At 35.7% G+C, this 25,441-nt stretch overlaps 1 long non-coding RNA gene across 1 annotated transcript in view; it reads right to left on the bottom strand.

The window, feature by feature from the left end:
• Window positions 1–266: 266 nt before the first annotated feature.
• LOC147653458 (uncharacterized) overlaps window positions 267–25,441 on the bottom strand; it is a 62,689-nt gene continuing 37,514 nt past the window's right edge. Inside the window, exons 3-4 of the long non-coding RNA XR_015285886.1 lie at window positions 4,826–4,893; window positions 267–3,015 (exon numbers count right to left, since the gene is read on the bottom strand). This is a non-coding gene — a long non-coding RNA (uncharacterized LOC147653458). The remainder of the gene's footprint in view (window positions 3,016–4,825; window positions 4,894–25,441) is intronic.

Below are 25,441 nucleotides of genomic sequence, written 5' to 3'. Positions count from 1 at the left end.
TCAGAACTGTTGATTAGCACTAATACAATTCATGGAGACCACAGGTCTTTCATAAGTGAATTTGGTAAGAACTTTACATAACAATTCATTAATGGTGCTAAAACAGCAGGCCTGAGAGCTCATTATGTAAAATCCGGTGTAAATGAAAAAAAAAAATGAGAGAAATGGCCATTTGTTGTGAAATCTACCAAAACATCTTGCAGCAAAATAAACAGGGAAAAATTAAAAGGCCTGTTATAAAAGTAATAAAAACAAAACACAGAAAATATAAACCAGAACTTTATTTCCTGTTTTCATTCTTTTATGCTGAAAACATTTGAGAGATACAATGGAAGAGTCTGGCACTGAAACAAAAATATGAGTAAAAACAATAATAAAATAATTCCTTAAAGAGATAAACTGAATCCATTTTACACTGAAACAAGTGTATTTATAAGTTAATTTTTCATGGATGTCGTACTAGTAATATATATCTAAAGAGACAGAGACTGCAGCTGATTTTCTTAGATATTGCAGGTTCTGTTAAATTTTTTTTTTAAATTAAACTTTTCATTATTTTAATGAAAGTATGGGATGAAAAACATAGTTTCCTGAAATAAACAAACAGATATAATGTGGCAGAAAGAAAAACTCAAAAAAAATTAAAAATTATTTTGAATTTTTATATCCTGGAGAAGTACCTTGTTTGTGTCCTGTATAAGTTCAGAAAATAATTACTTAAAAGTTTTCTTTGGAGAGGTTGAAAAACAAATGCATTTCTGTTTGTACACTATTGTTTTTGTAATGTTATATTAAAAGATAAAATTTTAAAGCATTCATATAGTTCAGCATACACATATCATAGTTAGGTTAGGGCTAAGGAGAATTTGATTTGCCTTTGATTTTGAAATGGAATGTGACTGATCAGATATCCTCATACTAGTTCCTATTAATTACTGATTAATTACTGAAATGTTGACTTTCACATTTGACTAATAATTCATGTGAGATTTAATCTCTGAAAGAAATTTCTTGCTACTTTACATGCAGCCTCATGTGGGCATGTGTTCTCTATAAACATCTGCCAGCTTTGCCAGATTATGGAGATCCAAAATGCTTGTTTCTTTTATGGCTAAAAAAGAATCTTTAGAGTAATTAAGCTGCTGTAGCACTAAAACCATTGCATACTGGGCTTTCTGCTGTTGCCTTCATTTTTGTACCTGCTTTGTGTGTTTGGGTCCAAGTGTCTGTTTTCCCCCATGTGAGTTTTTTGGGGAAGAGGGCTCACTTTATTTCTCTTTGTAGAGAATCTGAGAGAGTAGGTGTTGGTAGATGCTATCCATCTGATTGATTCTAGGTAGCATGGTAATAGCAACGGATGAGGAAATAATTAGGCGGCTTTTTCAGAGTTTGGAACTAGTTTCTTCTATTATTGCTATGGTAATATTACAGTATTTCGCATTAGAGGTTGCACAAAATGTGTAGTTATACTAGGGAAAACCAAAGATTCACACAGCTCAGTTGTCTTCAGTCATGAGCAGAAGTAGATGCTTAGGGGAAGCCCAGAACAAAAGTTCTGTAAACTCCAGTTGTTCTGAGTGTTCTTCCAGAGACTCCTGTCAGAAGCTCAGAAGACCCTGAATGAACTGCTATTTCTTTGTATCTAAGAATCCTCCAAAGGCTTTTGTGCAATGAAAGTGACAATGGTCCAGTTGAAAGCATGTACACTTTTGGTGTTATAAACTCTTTGGCAATATGTTCCACAATTTAGCCAAGTGAAATCATTCAAATTAGTGTGATATCTCTCCTACCTGAATGAAAATTAGATGTTTGTCGTTGTAATACACAGTTGACAATGTGTTGGACAAAATGCTTATTCACATACTTGTAGCTTGGCACATATTCCTGTTCCCTTTGATATGCCATCATTTAAACAATGCATCACATCAAGATTCTGTCCTTGGCACTTGCACTGCTGCTTTCAAAGCAAAATAAAAAATACAACTGACAGCATTCTGCAGCTATAATGGCTTAGTTGTAAACTGCCTTCTGTTACCTGGAATATGAAAGAGGCAATAGAAAAAGTTAGTTCCATCCCCAGAACAATTCCTAACAGGATCTCACAGGATCTGTCATTTTGATGGAGATGCTATGATACATTATAAGGACAGCTAAAAGCAATATCTATGGACTTTCACTGAAGTTTTTCCATCATTCTTTCATATCCTAATGACATCATAAAAACAATATGAATTATTTACTCTCTTCCAAAATGTCTGTTATGACAACATAAAACACAAAATACAACAGTTTTGGACACAGAAATGTCACAGAAAATCAAAAAAAATATGTAACTAGCCACTGAACATGAGGCCAACATTTTATATCCAAATTTTCTTCAAGATTCCATGTATTTCTTTTTAAGTAAAACTTCATGGGAATAAGGAATGTGTCGTTCTCATATTCAATTTCCCTTTGTTTTCCTGAAAGGTACAATTTGTTTCTCTCTTTTAAAACTGACCAAGTATTCAGACAACAGGTATCAAACAAACCTTTTACAGAAGCTCACAGGAAATGTTCAGCTTTGCCAGAGTTCTTGACTTTAGAATTGCCTGGCAGCCAAGGTGGTCTTTGTTCATACAGTCTTCAATGAGTATGTGTCAGCTTCTGCCAAATTACTGTGATACTGATGGGTGATCATAGCTGATCCCAAATGGCACCACTCACTGTGGAGGCTTTATGTAGAAGGTTATGAGGCCCTTGGAAGGCAGAAATGGACTTTCTAAATTTGAGGAAATGGTGGAGTTGCAGCTGCAGCGTTGGATGACTCCTGCTTTCTCTATGTCAATGAGGAAGGCATGAGTAGGTCCTTGGTCTGTAGGTGTCCAGATTATTATCTTCTCTTTGGTATTGCCAAGTCTATTTAAATAGGCTGAAAAAATATGTGTTGGTGGGAGTTTTTCCTTCACTCCTCTCACTCATGAAGCAAGAATTCCTGATGTAACCAAGTGCTCTCCCACATGAACTGACAGCCACCTACTCATGGCAGATATTGAACAGAAAAGAAGAGAACAAGCACAACAAAAAATAGAAAGCAGTCCTCTAGAAAAAAAGTGAAATATTGCATCTCTGAAAGGGGGGAGCACAAGCCCTAAACCTGAAATGCATTTTGATGTTCAGTAAGCCCTTGCATGTCTTTCTGTTAGGGATGAATCTTATCCATGCACCAGGACAGCCCTTTAGAACACAGCAATTAAATTTTAAGCATACACCTGTACCCAGGCTGAGTACACTTTATCTCCATCCTACTTTCTTGTCACCTTGCACTCCATTTGCACTTACCTCTATGAGCAATTATTGACAAAGATGTGGTTCTCTGTTGCTGTAACAGAAACAGATGTTCTTTCTAGGATTTTGAGGCCAAAAGACAAACTATGCTCAGCCATAAAAGAAGCTGTAACCATTTACTGCTCTTTGTGTAGGGCTGTCTAAGATTATCTGGTAGGCATAACACTTTGAACTAAAGGAATTAAAATGGGACATGAAGACCAAGTAAATGAAAGAGACAGCAAATATACAGAAATTTGTCTTTCACTTGTTAAATGTTTCTTATGAACACTTTAAAATGAATATTTTTTTCCCCTTTATTTATATCTCAAGGTATTATTTGGAGTATGCAAATGTGATGTGTTCCACAAATCAAACCTGGCAACTCATAATCACATCCTGTTGTATACGATTTGATATTCATAGACAATCTTTGCCACTGACTAAAGCGTGCGTGTGGGAGAAGTGTCTATCATTCTGCTATACAAATTTATCAATAAAAATGTGTGCATGAGAGTGCTATGAATAGAAGTAGATATCAGTAGATTTTTCCTTGGGAAGATAGATAATTAATTTTTCATTTTTTACTCCATGTCTCCAACTTGGACGCTTTCTTCAATATGTAGCTTAAACCTTCATTTTTTTGGGTTTTCATGTCCCTCCCTTTTTCCATAAATCAGAATATTTAAATATGGAGGTATATATTAAATGCAGAGTATTTTATATCTTAATAACTTGCCAGCTAAGTTTCTTAAAATGGGTTCTCGAATTAAGTAAAAATATACAGAGATTTACATAATATTTTTTTCTGATTAGATTTCCATTTGAAGGTATCAGATTAGGTAAATTTTACTTTTTGGAAGTTATCATGATATTCTGATGTTATAGGATCCTTTTATCTCCCCTGGAGAGTCAGCCCAAATGGGCAGTGCTTCCTCTTACCCTCTTGAACTATGCGTTTCATGGGTCTTAGGAAAGCTTTTGTTTGACAAACAGGAAAAATAATAGTGAACTGCTTTTCAGATTTACTCAGTGCATTAATACATTTAATGCATCAAAGAAATTTTTTTCTTCTTTGTTATAAATATCAAAGATGAACTTATCCTGTTCTTTTAATTCTTCATATTTTGTAAAGCATTTCATATGGTTTTTAACACTCTTTGGGTGATTTGTGGGTAAATATGTTATATATCCATAAGCTGATATACACTTTGGATGACATGCATACGAATATTTTCCCACACCTTTAAAGACTCTGTAGAAGGTAGACACTGATCTGGAGATGAGGGAAGAAGGGATGGGAAGCATGGGAGAACTTCCATGTCAGAAATTCTTGTAAGGAAGTCAATCATTTACAATAAGGTGTGTGGAGAACCATATCCTCTTTCATGCCAAAACCAACCTTGTTCTTTCCATTCAACACTCACCTAAAAACTGTGACCACTCTTGACTATAAGGCTAAAGAGATGTTCAGTCACACACCCCAAGATCATTCTGTAAGTGGAAGTTATCAGTTTACCTTCATAGAGATTCTTTTTCCAATACAGGAGAGGAATTCATATTACCTTTGTTCAAAGGTATTCTTCTCTGTGGAAAAAATAAACAGTATGTTTATTTTTATAAACTAGGCCATGGATCTTGTCATGAAGGTCTGTTCTATTAATCAGCAGTTAATATATTTTAGCCCATTACATCCTTAAACATGAATGTCTTTCAATATTTTTTTTTCTGAAATAAGGCTGTACTATAATCTGTTCCCTATAGCCCCTGCCTCTGCCTTCTGTCAGTACTGGAGCTTTGTTTCCTACAAAAAGTAATGGATAAAAGATAGTTTCCTTCTGCATAATTAGTTTAGGAAAAAAAAAGTAGTATAGAAATTAAAATACCTATAAAAATTTGGCTTTCAACCTGTTCCAATCTGCTGCTGTACTATGCTCAGATTTTAGTCTGAACACAAAAGATATATTAGCTTTCCATTCTCTGATGATGATATCCTATATGGACAGTCATGTGTTTTTAATGAGGCTAAGGTAGCGTTTAACAAAAAATTAAAATTTCTTGCTTTTGAGCTTTTCTGGGGTAGATGTCTTTTCATTACATGGCTATAAACATCTGTTATCTATTCAGAAATAATTATCTGTTGCTCTTTTTTATGCCGAATTCACAAGGTCTCTTATTAACAAGGTATTATCAAGTTTTTTTCTTAATCTCTCTAACTAGAAATCTGCTGGCTGCATTACATAAACAAGAGCATTATTAAAAGGGCTCTTCAACATTACCACTGCATTGCATTACAACTTTGAGTGAACTTCAAGCCATTTCTCATAATCATGTTGTTTCTTAGTGTTTTAAATCTAGCATGGGAAGGGCTTTGCACTATTCCACCTTAGGATACACCACCTTTTGATTTTTGTGGTGTGGGGCTTTTGGGAGATGGCTTGTTGTGCTTTTTTGATGGTAGTTTGGGTTTTTTGCGATGATGCTTGCCTTCATCTTTACAAGATACTCATAAACTCAAAAAGACATGTGAAAATTATAAGACTAACAAAATGTTCTTCCAGTTTTGTTTTATTGTTTTTTTAGAAGAAACAGACATGGACCAATTTAGTTTATTTGTAGATATAAACATACCAGGAAGTGCAATTCTCTTTGCTCTGATGAGCCACTTCAGACAAATTGTTCCAAGATCTCTGGCCTAGAAGTTTGCCCATGGATTTTTTTTTTAATTCCTCATATTTCTCCTGTTTACCAGTTCTTACTTTATCCTAAGCATAGTACTTCTGAGGGGAAAAAGAATTTACAGCTAGCCATTTCTAAAACATTAGATGAAACTCTTTTATTTTAGTGTCATTACAATAATCGCTACAACTGTGTTATTTACATTTGGATTCAGGAAGTAGTCCATCTAAAGAGATCTGCTAATTGATAGTTCTTAAAAACACAGACATTCTATTCTAATTAAATTGCTACCCTGAGCATTCTGTTCATTGGGACAATTTTTGTGAGCAAAGACTGGAATATGCTAGAAAGAACATATTAAAACTACCCTACACTTCTTCCTGGTCTAAAAATGTGGGAAGCAGTGTAAGTTACATTGTTTTAAAACTAGAAGAGAATTATAAATAGGTGTTCTTGCAATAATCACTCTAGAGCTACCAGCTATAAATCTAGACTCTTACAAACTATGGAATATGAGGCAACCCATCATTAAAAAAGGGGGAGTATTTTTGGTGTAAAGAAGAGATCAAAGACACAAAGTCATAATGATTTCATATCTAGTTGCCACATACTTTGTCTAAAAGTAGAGGTTCTCATACTATAAAAATGAATTCTGTTGGCTCAGATATATTTAACATATGCAGAAAATCCAGCACATTCCTGTTAAATCCAACAAGTTCTGAATTTGACATATCACGGTGTAGCAGTGCTCTTTAGCATATAATAGGATCTAAATTTGGAATATGCAAATGTATAAAGACAAGAAGTGGCTTAATGAGAATAAAGATCCTTGCTGTCACTCTTTTTAGGTAAGTATTGAAACACTGAGAACATCAGTTTTCATTTGGTTTTGTAAGTTGGCATTTATAAGAATGAAATCTATGTTCCTAGGGTAGTCAACACTGCTCAGGCAAATGTAATGGGTCCTGTTTGTGTTTGTAAAACAATGACTCTTTCAAAAACGAATGTGGTAGACAATACAATGTGCATGCTACACAGAAAACTAAAGAAAAGTAAAATGGTTTTGCTGTAGAAGTAATAACATTGAAATAAGAATTTTTTTTGAATTATCTTTTAATGGAACACAAATTTGATCAATCAGTTTTAGGTCTTCTAAATATGGAGCAATTCCAGCAGCATTCCAGTGCTGATATAAGCTGCAAAGTAAAGCAGTGAAAGAGTTTGTGAATTTTAATAAAGAAAAAGTTGATTGCTGAATATGGTTTTAGCACACTTTCAAAATGACTTTTCTATTATGTCCTGGTTCTTACACCACATCCTTCATTCCCATTAGTTATTCAATCTATAAAAATATTAGTCCTGTAGATATTTATTTTCAATCTAAATAACTAAAATTTCACAAAAAGGATTAATTTATTCAGGGACTCCTATAGAAATATTACACTTTTTGTTGTGGATATGAATAAATGACATGAAAATAACTAAATACCATGTAAAATGGAAAGTACTGGAGTGAGTTTTGGCAAGGGAAAGAGACAGTAGGCTTCAAAAACAACAGCACATAGGGATTGATTTCTGCCTAGGCAAAACAAGCATTGGCTGGGATAATATTTTCTAGCAGTTTCCTCCTAGTGGTGTCATTCATTGAGAGAGATTGGGATAAGAAGTGCCCCTTTTGAAATCAATTACATGAGATTTTTTTTCTATTATGTATTTCTTCTGTCCTATATATAAACAACTAATGTTTAAACCTGTGGCTATCAGCAATCCTGTAAAATTGCATTTCTTTTCAGTAAATTCAATACTTAATTATTTTGTGAGTTTACAACTGTGTAAAAAACAGCTCAAGTTGTTTTCAGTCTGTGACCTCTATGTATTTCCTTGATGTAAAAACTTTCAAACTTGTATCTACGTCACAGAGCTAATTTCTAGTAGTTTTTAGAAGGAGCTACTGTTTCTAGGCACCTGCAAAGAAATAATAGTCAAAGCTATGGTTTTAGCCAAGGACATGCAAGATGACTAGTTCTTCAGTAAATGTTTAATGTTAGTAAAGTTTTGTTATAATTTTAATTTCTGCAAACCCAAAGTGACATTCTCAGATCATGCCTAATCGTCCAAGCATGGCATGGCAAGAAAGAGGAAAGATCAGAGCCCTCATGGCTGGGTGCAGAGGGCTGCATACACACAGATTTTGTGTATCAGTGTTCTAGAAGTGCTGAATAGCATTATCAGTGCTCACTGTAAGCTGGGATATCTCCTGTCAGAGAGGCTGGTTAGCTGAGGATCAGCACTGTTCTGCAGCAGGCTGCCTCAGAGCTCAGGCACAGTGGGCACATATACATGGTTTTACCAGACACCCGCATTGACCCTCAGGCAACATGACCTAAACATTGCATTCATAGCACTAGGATTTCAGATTTCTGTTCTTTAGAAGGAAATCAAACATTTCTCTACAGATAAGATTCCTGTAACTGTTATGTTTGGCTAACAGAAAGATAATTTCTTCATCACTGGAATTCAAATGATGTCATGTCAGCTACTTAAAAACTGCGTAACCAAATGATAGGAAGTGCCATTTGTGTTCAGCAGTAACAGGTTTTGTGAGTCTTCAGCTGCAGACACTGTCATTTAATTTCAGCATTCACATTTTTAATCTTAATATTCCAGCATCTGAGCAAGTTTGTTGGAAAGAAGAGAACAATCTTGACTCAGTGCTTAGCCTATGATCTGAGGAGTAGAAAATTATGCTGAAACTTCTCATGGAAAGGAAAGAGATTGTTTCTCTAGCACTAAGAAAACATGATTATTAAGAGACATGGGAAAATATGCAATATAGGGAATTTACCTACTGTACATGGCTAACTAAATATATATATATATATATATGGCTAACTAAAGAGCAATCTGAACTTTGGACTTCTAACTCATAGCTTTAGCTGAATCTCAGTATAAAAGACAGTTCCCCCAGCAAAAAGTACTTATTTTTAAGGAGCCTATAGCAGGTTCTAGGCACAATGAAACCAGACCTTGGTGAAATTCAGTGGGAACATCTGTTCAAAGAACCTACTTGGAAATTAGCCCAGACATTTGGATAAACCTCAGTTCAATGTCTAGCTGCTCTGGTACCAAATACCATAGGAGGAAAAAGGTAGGAGATAGAAACAAAGCAAACCTGAATGACACATTTCACATATCATTGGACTCCCAAGTCTACAAGTGGCATTAATTACTAGGGAAGATAAACACTTATAAATGCAGGGAACAGAATCAAGGATCTGTTTGAGAGTTGGTTTTCCATGTAGCTAGAATCTTTCTGACTTAGTAAAAATCAGGAGAACAAAAACATTAAATATGATTATATAATGTGAATTACATGAGTTTAGATACATAGAATTGAAAATATCACGTTTTTTAGCAATTTCCAAATTTTGTCAAAAGTTATGTAAGCCCTTATTTCAGATTATAGATGAAAAGTAAAGCAGAATTTCCAGTGTCATACACACAGAGAGGATACATATGCAAATGTTATGATGAAAATAGATTTGAATATTGTATGAAAATAATTTGCAATGCAACTAAGTACTTTTGCTTTCAATATGAAATTTTTAAAGCATTCTTCATGAGTAATGCAGAGAAGGTGGTGATGGAGGAGGATGTAAAATGAAACTGTCGATAGAGGATTGTTTAGTCACCAGGCTACTCTGCTGCACTATTACTAAGGAGAAGAGAGTTACATACGCAGGATGCTTAAATTAAAATCTGCATTTTCATGGCAAGGTGGGATACTAATTTAGGTCAGGCTGGTATAAAGTGAATCACAGCTAGGATTTTACCAAGCCCCTTATACATCTGGTGACTTTCTAAGGCATTATCTGCTTGAAAAATCATGAGCTGGCCTTTTTGTTAACTTTGGTTAAAGTTGATTTGATATAGTGATTTGTTGTTTCCTGCACATAAAAACTGTGGTGTCTGATGTTTTAAACAGTTCTCTTCTGCTTCCCAACAATACTTAATATAAAAACATTTCATGAGAAAAAGGTGAACAGGATTCCTTCACGAATATGCCTTATGCAAAACCCACTTCTCCATTTCTATTTGCTACACAGAAGTCCTTATCCACATCCCCCCATTCATACTGTGAAGCCCCAGCCAGAAGACACCATGGAAAAGCTAAACCCCTTTGAGCATCATCTAACTCTGGGGGACATGACTGCCCTGCTGTCAAGCCTACAGATTTAGGGAAGGAATGTCACTGCTCATCTCTCTTGACATTTTGCGATCTCACAATGAGGAGGAATCCTGGTGGTTGGTGGGAGTCTGGGTTTTGGCTGTTTGACTTTTTTTTTAGAAGGTTTTTGTACTGTCCTCTTTCCTCACCCCAGTCCCCCGATCTGTCTCTGGGAGTTTGACCACCCTTGCATATTATTCTACTTTTTAAGGCCCTTTCAGACTTTTCAGACCAACCAATTATTTCTTGGACATTGTATATGGAAAAAGGCCTAGCAATAAAAGGCATAGTTAAAACTGCTCAGTAGACTTTAATTTATGCATACTGCTATTTTGGGAACCAGATTTGATAAAAGCCAAAATACAAGTATTGTTTATTTTCTTTTCCTTTTCATGGGGCCAAAGAAGAACAAAATTATAATCTCTTAGGTGTACAAATAATATGCTCTGGGATTATAACAGCACTGACAGCTCCCATCTGTGATTAAGCCTCTCTTTTAGCCACCACACCAACACATACTCCAAATCACCCTGCAGAATATAAAGTGAAAATAAGCTCATAGTGATGAAACAGACTGCTGAAAGTGGTTTTAGTTAAGTCAAGCAGTTGGAGAGGAAACACCAGCAGTTCAATGGTCTGTGATAGGTAAAACTGCATCCATTGCTAGATAATAAATTTTTTGGATCTCCTTAATCAGGATGATCATAAGAAAAAAATATTATATTGTGGCCAGATGCTTACCCTACTGTATTTCAAACCATCCAGATGTGATCCCACTAAAATCCTGAATTCAAATAGACACAGTATCACATCACTGGGCCTGAGCCAGACAAAGTGCCCTTCTTCAGGACACTTGGATCTGATGATGTCTTTTGAAGTAAACATGTCTAGACTAGTTCTTTGGTGCTATGTACAGAGATTACAGGAAAATAAGGCTAGTGCTGGTTCAAATGACCCTTGGAAACACAACGACTAGCAGCACAACGTTATCTTATTTTGCCTGCTGTTGCCCAGATCTTATGAAACACATCGAAATTTATCATGGTTTCCATCTGAAAACATTAAAAAACCCTCTTGAGCAGGCAAAACTGAGCCAAGAATGTCCCAAAAACTGAACAGACCTCAACAAACATGTTTGCAAACCCACACAAACATCTGGATTGTAACAAAAGACAAATCTAGCAAATGTAGCCAAATGCCAGCTTTTGTTAAAGACATTTCTTGTAATTGTAAACAGAGTTGCTCATTTGATAGACAGCATCTGTTGCATTTTCATGAACTTTGAAAATAAGTTCCCCACTTCCTGGTTGGTTTCACAACTTGATGGCAAACTCCCTTTGCTTTTTATTCTCATTGTCTTGTCCTATTTGTATACACAAGATCAGCCTGTTAAAAATTCAGAAAAACAATCTCCTGGGGCATCCAGCAGTAGTCCATTTTGACTTGTGTTTGTTTCCCAATTAAGCCTGTAATCCTATGAATGAATGATTCTAATATAATTAATCAGAACTGCATGCATTCAATTCATTGCTGTGGACAAATGGTAACACAATTGTGTTAAAGATCTTTCACTGAATAGCTAGGTCCAGCTGCAGTTGCAAACTTATACAATGTTAAAAATGGTGGAGAAGGAGATCGGGTTTTTGGGAGGAAACTTCATAAAATATAAAACTGCAGATTGCCTGCTCACTATTAGCTGCATGCTGGGCTGGCACCCAAAACCTGAGAAATATTTTCAATCACTGTCAGAACCATTGTGGAGAATTGTAAGCAGCTGATAAAGGCCTTTTGATCTATTTCTTCCAAACCTCCTATTAACTGTCTTTTGTCCTTCAGCATATATAATTGGAATGTATAAATCCAATGCATTTTAAAGATTAGCCAACCTAGAGAGAAAGAAAAAATAGTTTTAAAATATTTCTCATACTCTTCTAAAACACAGTTGAAAAGCATTGTAGAATGGAGTCAGAATTGTTTAGACTGGAAAAGAAAATCATTAAGTCTAATGATTAACCTAGTGCTGCCAAGTCCACCACCAAACCTTATCTCTAAGAGCCATATCTTCTGGTCATATTACCTCTGGGTACAGTGACTCAACCACTTCCCTGGACAGCCTGTTCTGAAGCTTGACAACCCTTTCAGCAAGAAAATATATCTATCCAATCTAAATCTAATATCCAATCTAAAACTCTTCTGGCACAACTTAAGGTCATTTCCTCTTGTCCTATCACTTTCCATTCTCTTGACTTGTTCCAGGGAACCAGAACTGAATAAAGGATTTGAGGTGTGACCTTACCAGTGCTGTGTACAGGGGGACAATCACTGCTCTGATCCTGCTGGCCACAATATTGTTGATCCAAACGAGGATGCTGGTGGCTTTCTTGGCCACCTGGGCACACTGCCAGCTTGTGCTATGCCAGCTGTCACCAAAAGATGTACTAGAGGTCTTGACTGCTCTGTTCTGCTTCCTTGTGCATTTGTTTGCAATTTTTTTAATTCCCAGGTGCACGAATGCGAGAGAAAAAGATTATTTTTGTGCTTTACATGTTAAATGGAGAAAGATACTTCTCTTTAATAATCCAAAGCCTTATTAATTTGAAGCTGTACAATAACACTTCTAATAGTGCACATCATGTATGTCACCAGTGCAAACCCTTACCTAGAATGCATTCTGTATGATGAAAGGAAGCAGACATGTTCCATGCACATGTAATTTGTTCACCAACATCTTTGAATCTCATTATTCAAATCCAGGCTGTGTTTTCACAAAAAATTTATTTTGAAGAATGAACAAGTCCAGTTTCTGAAAGTAATGCATCACTGAGGTGATGGCAACACCACCACTCAAAACTAAGTGAAGCATTGCTGCAACTTGAAAACAGCTTTCACTGCAGTTAATGTTTACTAGTTAAAAAAGGAGATATGCTAGAAAGCAGACTGACACTGTTTTCTTCTTATTTAGGTCACTGTGCATAATCCAGGATTATATATTACATGTATTATATATTATGTGTAGTATGTGGAGATTGTAATTATATTATATTGTGTGCATCAACATCAGAAGACAATTAAAATTATAAGAAACTCTTCTAAGAATAGAAAATACACCAGGAGATTGTGCAGGTTGGGAGATAGATTTGCTGTTATACTTTTGCCCCAGTGTTTACCCCAGGATGATTCATTACCTGCTTTCATGGTTTTGAATACTATATTTTCAGTGGCATTACATTATCTAGTCCAGCTACCCCGTTTGTGTGACACAAATTTGCACTTAATTCATGAGAATTTCAAACAACTCTGGAAGAATGTGTAGAACTGGCTGAGATGCTCAAAACTGCACAGTGATTGTGAATACTTCATAGAATCATAGAACACCAGGTTGGAAGGGCACCTCAAGAATTGCCTGGTTCCAAGTTTATTGGCAAAAGCACTGTCTAGAAAAGTTTGTACTGATAGGCTTTAAAGAAGTTTGACTTTCAAAGAGAAGATTCTTCCTAATGTGAGATTAGTACTTTAGGAGTCTATAGTTAAATCAAATGACAAAAACAAGATGGAAAATTTGAAATCTGTTCCAAGAAATCTTGAAAAGAACAACATTTTCCTTACTTTCTTCTATGAAAGATAATTAGATTGTTAAAAATAGGTGTAGGTAGGCAGCTGTTGAGGAGATAGATCACTGGTATCAGTAACATTCTGCAATTTTGAACTCAAAGTGATGATCTCAAGGATGTGTCTCCAAGGCTCAGACTCAACAACTACTCAGGACTTGGGGACTTGCCTAAAAATCAAGGCAAGCTGCTCGTTTAACATTTCTAAGCATTACAAAGGATTTCTGTGCATTTGAATTATTGGCAGCATTTAGAAACTGGTAGCAGGCACCTTTGTCAAGTAATGATTTTCAGTCACTGCCAAAATAGATAATGGAAGCAAGAAGTTTTGTCAGAATTTTCAAAATGGACCTTTTGAAAATGGAGGCAAATTCCTTACCTGACAAATATATTTAACACCCAGCAGTTTCCATTAAAAAATATGTTTTCTACCATTGATTTTGGAAATGTACTGATAACTGATATATACCATGATTAAGGTGCCTGAGCTGCTTTCAGTCAAGTAGCACATTTGATCTGACTAGCACATTTATATGTGGATATTTACTTGTCATCCTAGGAAAGTCAGCCCATGGACATAGTCTAAAGAGATCATTTATATGGTTCCTGATGGATGAGTTCCCCTGTATAGCACTTGTATCCAGAATGAAGAATAAGAACATTCTTAGTAATTCTACAGCTAATATAAATTTGTTAAGTTATATTATTTATCTATGTTTCTAACTGACTTAGTCCTATAAGTATGAAATTATTGAAATTGATAGAAACATTTACATAAATCCTGTATGTCATAAAAGATTTTGATATTTTATAAATTAACCCATAAAATATTTAAAGATTATATGAAAAAGGAATGAACTTTGTACACATGAACTTTGAAAACTGCCTCCATTACATGTACCATCTTTTTCTTGTGGAAAAAGGTCTAATAACAAAAAAAATAATTTGAACTCTCTCTGCTTAGAAACAGAAGGCAGTAAAAATCCTTCATTTATTTTATTATTCCTAACTAAAGAAGTTTATACCCAAAGTTAAAGGTGAATCCACATGACAAGCTTGCAGAGGACATTTGTGCTTCATACAGTGTGCTATACCATTGTCTCTGTTTTACTGGACACACATTATTTCCTGCTTTCTTTTCAAGTGACACTGCCAAGAGAAAACACCATTTATATCTGTCACATCACTTGTCTCTTCATCAGCTTAGTCCAGCCTTTTTGCCATGCGTTGCTTTGCTGATACAGTGGTGGAGGGAGATAAGGAAGGAATCTATGCTGATATTGAAACTGCTCATAGAAGCTTCTTATAATGGTGGACAGTGTGTACATGTAGCCTGCACCTGTAATGCCTTTTGATTTAAAGCTCAAATAAAAACACAGAAGAGAAAGGAAACCTATTTCTCTCACTAACATTAAATTTAGAGTAGCAAAAGAATGGACTGATAAGCTCATTGATAAGTTGACATACACACAATACGCAGGTTTTAAATATCTTAAGAGAATTTTAGGCTATTTTTCCTTCCAATTAAATTTAGAGGTTTTGATTTCTTGTAAAACATATCTGTGGAAAGCCTATTAACATGTGTTTAGATTTTAAAATGTTTCAAAGAAATCCTTTGGAGTTACCAGCACTCTGAAAATATTACAAAGAAACGAATTTTCCAGAAAGAAAGGGAAGTTTCCCAAATTAATATCAAGTTCATCTCTTGATTGGTTGGATATTCATATTCTGCCTGAACTTTCTCAGTTTCTCTCTTTCAACTCTGATTTGAGAGCCATGAAGAATATTATCAACAGATTCTTTCTCTTCATTTGAACAATATGGGGTCTGAAGCAGTAGAATAAATCAGAACAGAAGCCATAAAAGTTGTTCAATATGTGCAGGATTTTCAGTTGGGTTAAAGCATGTTGAGCCTCCAGATTGCAAACTAAATGTTTGGCAAGGAATGTGTCTAGCATCTCCTACTCCTCCTTGGTTGCTAATATAACTTATGGAAGCCAAACTCATACAGGAGAAGTCACTTTACTCCATTACTGCACATAGAAATAGTAAATGAGTAATGTTTACAGGACGGAATTTATTTTTTTTAATATTGTATATCTCTGAAAAATGAAATTCAAAGTTGAGAGAGTTAGAAGTGAAATCATGGTTCTCTTTGACACGTGGTAAAAGCCAGTATTTCTATTGCATCATTTTAGTTATAATGTTTGCAATTAGTATCGATTACTTAGTGTTGGAAACAGATGCTGTTGAAGGTAATTTCTTAAATGGGAGAATACACAATTCCTTGTAAAACTGACCGCTGAACCATTCAGCACAGAGGTTTTGGTTGAGTGAGAAAAAAAGGCCTTGCAGAGAGGTCTCAAACAATTTGTGTTTCATTTTGACAGTTACATGCAGAGGAATGGTTTAGATGCTGTGAGGGGCCTTGTGGAAACAAATGACTCCCACAATACATTTTTTTACTCATGAGCATTTATGTCTATAGGAAATGGAGCCTCAAATCAGACATTTTCTGTGACATATACACAGTTGTGTATCAGCAGGAGTAGATGGAAATGAGAAAAGAAGTATTGTGCAATTCTTTCTGATATCAGATGATTTGATTAAGCCGGCTTATGAAGGCAAAACTGCTGTTCTGGTATATGGGAGTTTTATTTTAACATTTTTGAGATCTAGTTTTTAGCAAAGCCTACTTAATACAGAGTATCTGGAATCAATCACTTTCTTTCTTTTCTACATACACACCAGGCAAGTCAAATGAAACCTGAATGAAGAACTGCAGGATTTAGCTTAGCTAAAATTCAACAAAAGAAAAGTTAATAAAAGTAACATTTCCTTACTATTTTCCAGTTTATCAGATAACCATGAAACTCTCAAAGCAATCCCTTTCTTTTCTCTGTCCTTCTGTTTGTGTGTTATGTTTAATCATCTTCATTTTCCCTTCAATATGCTGTTTTCTTCCCCCGAAAATTTGGCTTCTAGTCTGTATTCTCTCATTCTCTCTTTTCCCATCTTCTTCCCAGCTTTTATGTGGTGAATCCTGTTTTTCTTTCTGCATTATCATTCTGTCTGCAACTCTTTCTTTTCTCATTTATTTATCTTTTATTACCTTAACTCTAATGTGATATTTTTTGACATGCCTCTCACCAGCCTGGTAAAAGTCTTACCACTGAGACTTGAACCCATGTCTTGATGATACAGGTAAATACACTGCTTAATGTCCTTTCCCTAAAAGGAAAATAGATGTAAAAAACCATGCCATTTTCCACTGACAATATAATTTGAATAATTATTAAACTATCAAGAAATAAATTGTATATGGATTGGTGTTTTGGTACTCCTTAGTCTAGATATAATTAGATATTCAATTCATGATTTTTTCTTGTGTAATTTTCTAAGCAAAATTTATTTCACTTCCACTACATTTGTGTATATCATATCTATCATATCATATCATATCATATCATATCATATATCATATCATATCATATCTATTTAAATGTTACTACCCTGTATGATTTTGCAAGCTTATACCAACAGTAAAGCTGGCATTACATCAGCAGTGATTTGGTAAAGACTCTGGAGGCAGCTCAGTTATCCAAAGGATGTAATGACAGTTGTGGATATGCTGTGGTATCCTGCCAACACCCCACCTGTTGATTCAGAAAGCTACAGGTCTCAGACCACCTAGGGCACTCCAGGTAACATTATGAAATACTGATGTCTATTTCAGAGAGTCAGGTAGGGTAAATCAGGACAGTGACAGTGAGAAGAACCAAAGCAAGATTACCCTATTTAAATGTGGAGCATGTTTTAGGGCATATAATATAAAAATACAGAGGTGACATCTGCAGTTACCTGTTGGTGCTCACTAGGGCATGTCTAGTTTCTGTTCCTCCACATAGATGGGTCTCAGATGTACTTGGTGGAGCACATTATAGTTCTTACATTTTCAGTTTATATTTCTTATAAAGAAATTCTATTCTTTATATAATTTCCTTATATTTGTAAATCCATGTCCTGTCCATTTACAAAAATGGAAATGCACTAAGGTGTGTTGTCAGACTAAACACAAAAATGCTTCTGCATTCTGTGGTCTAGGTGTGGCCAAAACAGCCTAAAGCAAATCGGTCCCAAAGTGTCTCCTATGGAAGAATAATATATTTTGCCTATCTGAATCTTATCTGAAAATTACATATTTCGTACTTCCTTCAGTCCCTGCCCAACACAGAAAGTGAATTTTTGCCTGGCTCATGACGGGATTTATTTATTTTTCTGGTGTTATTTCTAGGTTAAGCCTTATTTGTGAATCTTTTCAATGCATGGCAGTTCATACTAAGGGTCAAACAGGCTGGTCAAATTAGTCCACTGCCCCGAAAATGTGGCTTCAAAAAACGGCAAATCAAATGCTGAAAATATAATTAATGCCTGAATCTACAAGTAAAAACAAAACAAAACAGCAACCAAAAAACAAACTACCCCCTTCCCCCCCAAAAATAGAATTATTCTACAAAATGGAAAGCTTTCATTGATTTATTTTGGTCCAGAAGAGAGGATAAACTCAACTTCTCTCTGCTAGTGGGATACTCACTGCTCTTTGATCATGCTGCTAAAAAGACATGTGCTCTGTTGTTTGCTGAAACTGGCTATTATTCAGCAGAACTGAGCCAAAACCCTTAAATTCCCTACAAGTATTCCTCAGTCAAAGCTTTACCTCAGATCACTGGCAATGGATTTAAGGGGAAAAAAAAAATAAAAAGGAAAATATAGGATAAAATCACCACCAAATCTGCTGTCAGATTATTTTAAGAAGTCAGTTCCAGTCATTTAAACTGACTCAAAAATATGCTGGTAAAAAAACAGTATAGTGGAAATGAACTTAGTGAACTCAAAAGAAAAACAATAGCATCAGACAATGTAGACTGCTTCCCTGAGCTTCCTGTCATACAGTTAGTCCCTAAATCCCAACAGAGCCAGCGAAGGCAAACAACATTTTATAAAGCAAACACAGAAGTCTGGGTCTTTCCTGTTTTTCATAATGAGGTCACCTGAAAAATGAGCTAGATATATCTCAGGTATTTGTTTTCTGTTGTCTTCAGCAGCTGTTGTGCAGAGAAAGGAAGAGTTTTCTTTCCTGTTATTTGGTTTTTTAACAGATCCTGTGCATGTCAACACTGAAGAAAGAAAGCAAGCATGAAAAAAAAAGCATGGGCTATGCAAACAATTTCTCCTCATACAGGTCATTGATGCCATGAGTCAGAAGAGGAAAATGGAACTCAGGATGCCAGGCAAACATTAAAATTACTCACAAATGACTTGGAAATTACCCTGTTAAAGAGGTAACAACAAGTTTGTATGAGATGTTTGAATAGCAGAATATTATTCAGGAACTGCTTGCTATTGAGTGTTGAAGCTACAATAACATAACCTCATGTATTGTTCAAAAGCAAAGGGAAGTCCCAACAAAGTACTATATAATTCCTAAAATAAAATAGTAAATTAAATATCAAACCCTCAAAGTATCATTTAGAAATGTTCTAGCCCAGGCAAAGTGTACATTGGGTCAATTTATACTTTACAGGCACTAGAATTTGGCATTCTTTCATTGAGAAAAGAGTTTTATTGTTATCCATGTGAGATATGTTGCACAAGTAACATTGATCCAGGCAGCATATAGTCCCTTGAAATGGGATGTGTTATCCAGAAGCAACTATTAAATGTCTGTTAAAATGGTCCAGTAGCAATGGTGGTCCATAAAAGATAGGAGGAAACAGCTACAGACCTAACATAAAACTTTAACGGGGAAAAGGGGAAATTGAGTTATTAACACTTATCTTAACAGCAGTTTTGCACCAGAATAATCATTAACTTCAGTGTGGCTGCCTCTTTTGTTCATCCATGTGAGCTGGGGAAGAGCTGTGCCTACAGTATTCCCCTGAACACGTTAGGAGTCTGTGCCATAAAGATGACTTCTTTCAATAGTTCCTAAAACTGGTCTTTGAGTATGTGAATTCCTCAGTGACTGTGTCCACCAATGTGTAGGTATGTAGCAAATGAATGTTCACCTTTAAATGATGTGCATGACTTCACCTAGAACATAGTAAAGACATTTCAGAATATAAGCTTCAATGCTGTAAAGTAAGTGTTGTGGTTTTCTATACTGGGAGCTTTTGGGGTGGGATTTGTGAATCAATAAACTTCTTCATGTAACTGTTTCTGAAAATGGCATTTGATATCAATAAAATATACACAGAGATTATTTTTATGAAGTTCCAAGAAAAACACTTGCTTTCAGTTCAGGACTAAAAGGAGAAAAGATTGAAACAATTTCTATTCAATTTCAGAGTCATCATGTTTTTTGATGGCTGGCTGAAAAATGAGCAAACAAAACACATCAAAGGTGATCATAGTCATTAAATTTTAAACTGCAGATATATGCAGACATTTATTGCCTGATTGGATTCTGAAAGATTAACTTAGCATAGGAACCGCAAGTTCAGTTAGATGGCTACAGTGGCTAACATGTGGTTGATTTATTGTTCTCAGGGGACAAAAGGAATTGAAATTTGACAGACAGGATACGCTGTATCCACTTACTGGAAGAACATTAATTCCCAGAAGTCAGAATGTATGCATTACAAGCAATGCATCTTTTCATTTTGTTTTGTTTTTCAAGCAGTATACAGCTCAAAATAGCAGAGACGATGCCTGAATGCCTAAGTAACTCTTATGTAGTGAACTGGTGCACAGGAAAAGGAAGCGTGTCTGTCCAAGAAGCACTTCAAGGAAGCCTTGCAAGCATGCTTGATTTAATGCAATGTACTTGCCAAATCTCTTGAGCTATTAAGCAACACAAGTCACTTTGTGCAGCGTGCTTTTCTAGGAAAAAAAAACATGCAAGATAAAGAATGTGTGAGTTATAGATATAAACTAGGTTACAAGTTGAGAGCATCTGTAAAATGTGATCCAAAAAATGCCTAACATACCAACCTACCTTCTTGCCTACTGCATTTGACTCATCTAAATCTTGCACTGTACTTGCCTATGAGAAAAAAAACCCACAGTGAAAATACCATTTAAACTGATTCTGATACTAAATTCTGATACTTGTGTAACCAAGTTTTTCTTCCAGATGAATAAAATCACATCCTTTGAAATGAAATGCTTTTTAAGATATGCTCTGAATGTTTTAGGTGAAAGTTTTCTTAGCATAAGGTACTGTAATGCCAAAAAGGAAGATTTTTTGGGGACCAGATACTAGCTATTCTAAGCCAAATAGATTGTCTTTATTTTGATGGAATAGAATCTAATCAGAGTAGACTCTAATCAGAGTAGAATGTAATCAGATCCATGTATTACATGTCACCATTGGAACACAGAGTGTGCTTACACAGCTAAGCATATTCAGTGTACACACTCACAGGAAGTCTGTAGTAAAGACAAGAGGTAGGAATGCAAAATTCAAAATCCTTTGGAGGCATTTCTGGTCGCTATCCCAGCACTTTCTCAAAGACAGGTGATGAAACCTTTTAGAGCAAACTACACTTAAAGAACCGCTATCATCGGCAGAAGCCCAGAGTCCTTGGTTTTGTCCTTTCCAGTCTTTCTCAGGTTTTCTAGGAGCTCAGTATCCCACCTAGCACTCAGTGAGCCACCACTGCAACCAATCAAGCAATTGGAAGTTTTCACTGACATGTCTTCAAAGACTTTTCCTGCAGCTACTTCATTTTTTTTCTTCTTTCTCTGTCTATTAATGCCTGCATAATACTTCACCTCTGTTTTGCTCTGAGGATGGAGTGTTTGCCCTAGGTATACTTATTATTGGAGTTTTTCCAGCTGTGGGATGCTGGTTTTAGAGATCCTATTTCACTTAAAAACAGCTTACGCTCTGTGAGAGTGTAAAATATTCTGACTAGATAGTTACTGATTTATTGTTGCCAACAGTGGTTTTCTAATTCCATTACTATAATTTCCAGTGAAAATTCCATTTACAGTACTCTATGTTTGGACTCCAGGTAAATGAAAGTCAGTAATTTAGTGCTGTGAATGTGCCTCACTATTCTAATCATCTTACTTGTTATAGGCTTTCTTTCTTTCATTCTTTCTAGGGGAAAAAAAATATCCCAAAGGAAAAATTGCCACACATTTTTAAGAAGAAAACAAATGAGAGGACTTCAAGTGTTACACTACGTATATCACATAAATTATCCTCTATTCTTAAAAACCCCTGTACGCTGTAATTTAGAGCCAACATGCAGACACCTATTTTCCATTGCTGCTGAACTGGATTACCACCTGCCTTGACTCCATCCTTTGGAAGGCTGCCAGCATTGTTACAATTTAATGCTATATCCCACTGTGTCAGGAAAGACATGCCTCCCCAGCCTCACTGTCAAACAAGTGCTTGTCAACATCCCTTAATTATTGCTATTATTAGGAATGAAGGTTAAATACATGTGCTTTGTGAATGGTAATTTCTATTGTCTGGTTTAGTTTTGTTAGGTTCAGTTCAGTGCTACTATGAAATAAAGATTTAATTGAAAGATGATTTTAGAGTCAGGTCTCTCAGTTTAGATATCATTATTTGTAGTAATTTTTGTGCAAGCTGTGTTAACATTTACATTTCAAAATGCTGGTACAAGAGGGAAGAACACAAGTTAAGGAAAAACCTATCTCTCTCTCACTAAACAGAAAATAAATGTTCAATCTCCCGGACACTACATACGCAAAGAAGGATACAAGCGACATTTTCCTTCCAGAAAATTGGAAATTTTCCTATGAGAAAATTGGAAAGTGGACACAGCTTCACTTACAATATCTATCTTTGTACCCAGGTGAATGGTTACTTCTAGAAACTGTGGCCTCTGGTCATCAGAGGATGATTAGGTCAGAGGGGGTTTTTTTATCAGTGGAAATAAGTAAATTCTGGCCTTGAACATTTCCATGGGTGGTGCATCCATGACTGGCAACCTGTTCCAGAGTATTACCAATCTAGCAAGTTAGGTAGGAGTTTTTTCTAAAAGGCAATCCAGTATAGTGAGTGGGGATCTACTCATGCATACACAATAACTGATTCAGAGCTGTACACTGATCATTTCCATCCAGCTTGGTTAGCAGAAGCAACAATCCTTTTGCAAAGTCAGCTTCTGACTTGAAAAAAAAAACAAAAACAAAAACAAGTTCAAACTTTAAATGCATCCTGAGAAAGAACTATGATGGTGCCAAACTTTTTTTTGTAGTAGTCAGGTATTCTATATACTCATCCAGAAACAAGAGGATCTAAGTTTAACCTTCTCAATTAAAAGATTCAAACTTCTATTTCCCCCTTCCTGTGGAAACAATGCACATGCTGCCTATCAAACATCCTTTGCAATATTATATGAAAGTACTAGTTGGACACAGACACTTCACCAGCCAGGCAGCCTGTGAGAGGAGGCTTATTGGACTTAAAAGTTGAAATTCCTTCCAAGTGCTATCCTAGGTCCTAAAGAAGATGGTCTTAATTCTTGAGCCAAAATATTTGCCTTCATTCACAAGGAAGACCAGGTGAAGGAAGTGAAATATTTTTGTTTCTCACGTGGTTGCTTCAGTGACTACTACTTCCAGTTTCTGGGTGATTTCTCTACAGAAATACAAAAGGAAAATGGAAATTCAAATCCATCCAAAACACTTCAGGAATTTGAAAAGAAAGTAAAAAATTTTCTATAGTAATTAACTTCCAGGCTTATCACCAAAATAACCATAACATTATATTAATATTTTTTTAAAAACCAGAATGTGCAGCTGACTAGACAGTGGCTAGTTTGAAGTATATAAGAAATAGACAGGAGGTCATTTCATTATCTGTGAACACGTGGCATTTAGAATAGATGAAGTAGGGAAAACTGAAAGTATGTAATATTTTGTTAGTTGGTGTCCCTGAAGAATGGTTATCATGGTTATATGTTTTGAAATGAGTTTCTTCTTATTCTGCAAAACTTCTCCTTATAAATCTGAACAGTAAAAAAACTCTAGAATTTTGTGAGTTTCAAAATATTTATATTTGAATACTGATAAAGTCAAGAATTATTGCTAATATTTAGAATCCTTTATATTCTATCTGGAAAACATAATTTTCTCTTGCAGAAAACAAATAATAATGATTTTGATGCATTAACTCCACCAGCCTATTAGCATGTTCTGTAAGCTGGAGTTTAAAATATTAGTATTAATCAAAAATATAACTTTGTTCTGGAAGCACTCATTTTCTTAATTTCATTGAGATTTAATCCATCAGTTAATACCATTAATAACTCTTTCTCACTCAATACCAGTGATGTTTCCCTCATTCGTTGTACCACTGAGCCTACAGCTGGTTTTACTTGAAATACAATATCCTACATCTAATTCCTTTAAATGAAATCCATCTAAAGCCAAATTTCTGTGAATAGAGCAGAGTTAACACATGGCTTGTGTTACTCAGGGCACTCCTTGTTTACAACCCACAGTACATTTTCATTGATAGCACTGTATCCTTCAGTCATGGTCAGCCCATCACAGACTGTAACCTACCCTTCATCTCTTTCCAGCTGAGTCAGTGTTTTCCTCTATGTTCATTTATGGGCTGATCCTGAGAGGCACAAAGAACCTGCATCTGCAGTGAAGTTCATTGCACTTCCTGACAGGATCTGACACTTGATTATTTCTTCCTCTTTTACACATAGTGCATCTGTCTATGTTGGCTCTCATTTTATTCCAGTGGTTTTCTGTAATAATTATTGCCCCTTTTCCTGAATCCTTCTATGTTTAGCATACTGTCCTATTTGTCATTTCCAGTTTTAAATGAAAATCTTGAATGACACTGAATGTAAAATAGCCTCCAGTATGAAGGCTTCCTGCTAATTTGATGATAACATCCCAGTTATGCTTTGTGATTAACCTTCTAGCCAAGAAGCTTTTTAAACATACAGTGTTCCTATTACATTTGCATCCACAGTGTAAATGGAAAATGCATGATATGTGATCTCTTTCTGCCTACTGGCCTCACAGGATATTTCAATCTGCAGTTTTCCTAAAACTTATTTTCCACACCTTATACTCAGTTAAATTTCTCATCATTCAAATAAGTGATTAATATGAGCCTAAGGCATATGAGCCCATTGAAAATATTTCCCCTTATAAGGTAGTATTACTGTTCATCCAAATATTTATTTTCTCCTACATCACCAAACATTTAGAACCATTCAGTGTGATCCATGCTGCTCACTGAACATATGCCCAAAAGGTGAACAAGGGTGGCCCAATCCCACGGAGGCTGGCCACAGCCTGCAGCACCAGTCACTGGCCTCAGAGCTCCCTGGCAGTCCCAGACCAGGCAAGGCAGAATCCAGGGCAATGCCAAGTTCATGGAGTTGGGTTGGGAGCAAAGCAGGTGGAGTCAGGGACAAGGCTGGAGCCTGGAATCCTAGAGCAACACCAGGGCAGGCACCAAGAGCACTGGGATGGGCTGAAGTGTGGTCCTGAGCAATCATCAGGGAAGGAAAAGCTTAGTGCTGCCCTCAGGGCTCTGACAGCAGCTTGGTACTTAATGTTTACCTCATTTTTGTGTTGCAGGAGTCCCAGGATGCAATAAAAATAT

The sequence above is a fragment of the Cyanistes caeruleus genome, chromosome 4, assembly GCF_971803275.1.
Source record: "Cyanistes caeruleus chromosome 4, bCyaCae1.hap1.1, whole genome shotgun sequence".
Taxonomy (NCBI): Eukaryota; Metazoa; Chordata; class Aves; order Passeriformes; family Paridae; genus Cyanistes; species Cyanistes caeruleus.
Note: the sequence above shows the minus strand (reverse complement) of the source record. Positions and strands in the feature narration are given on the sequence as shown.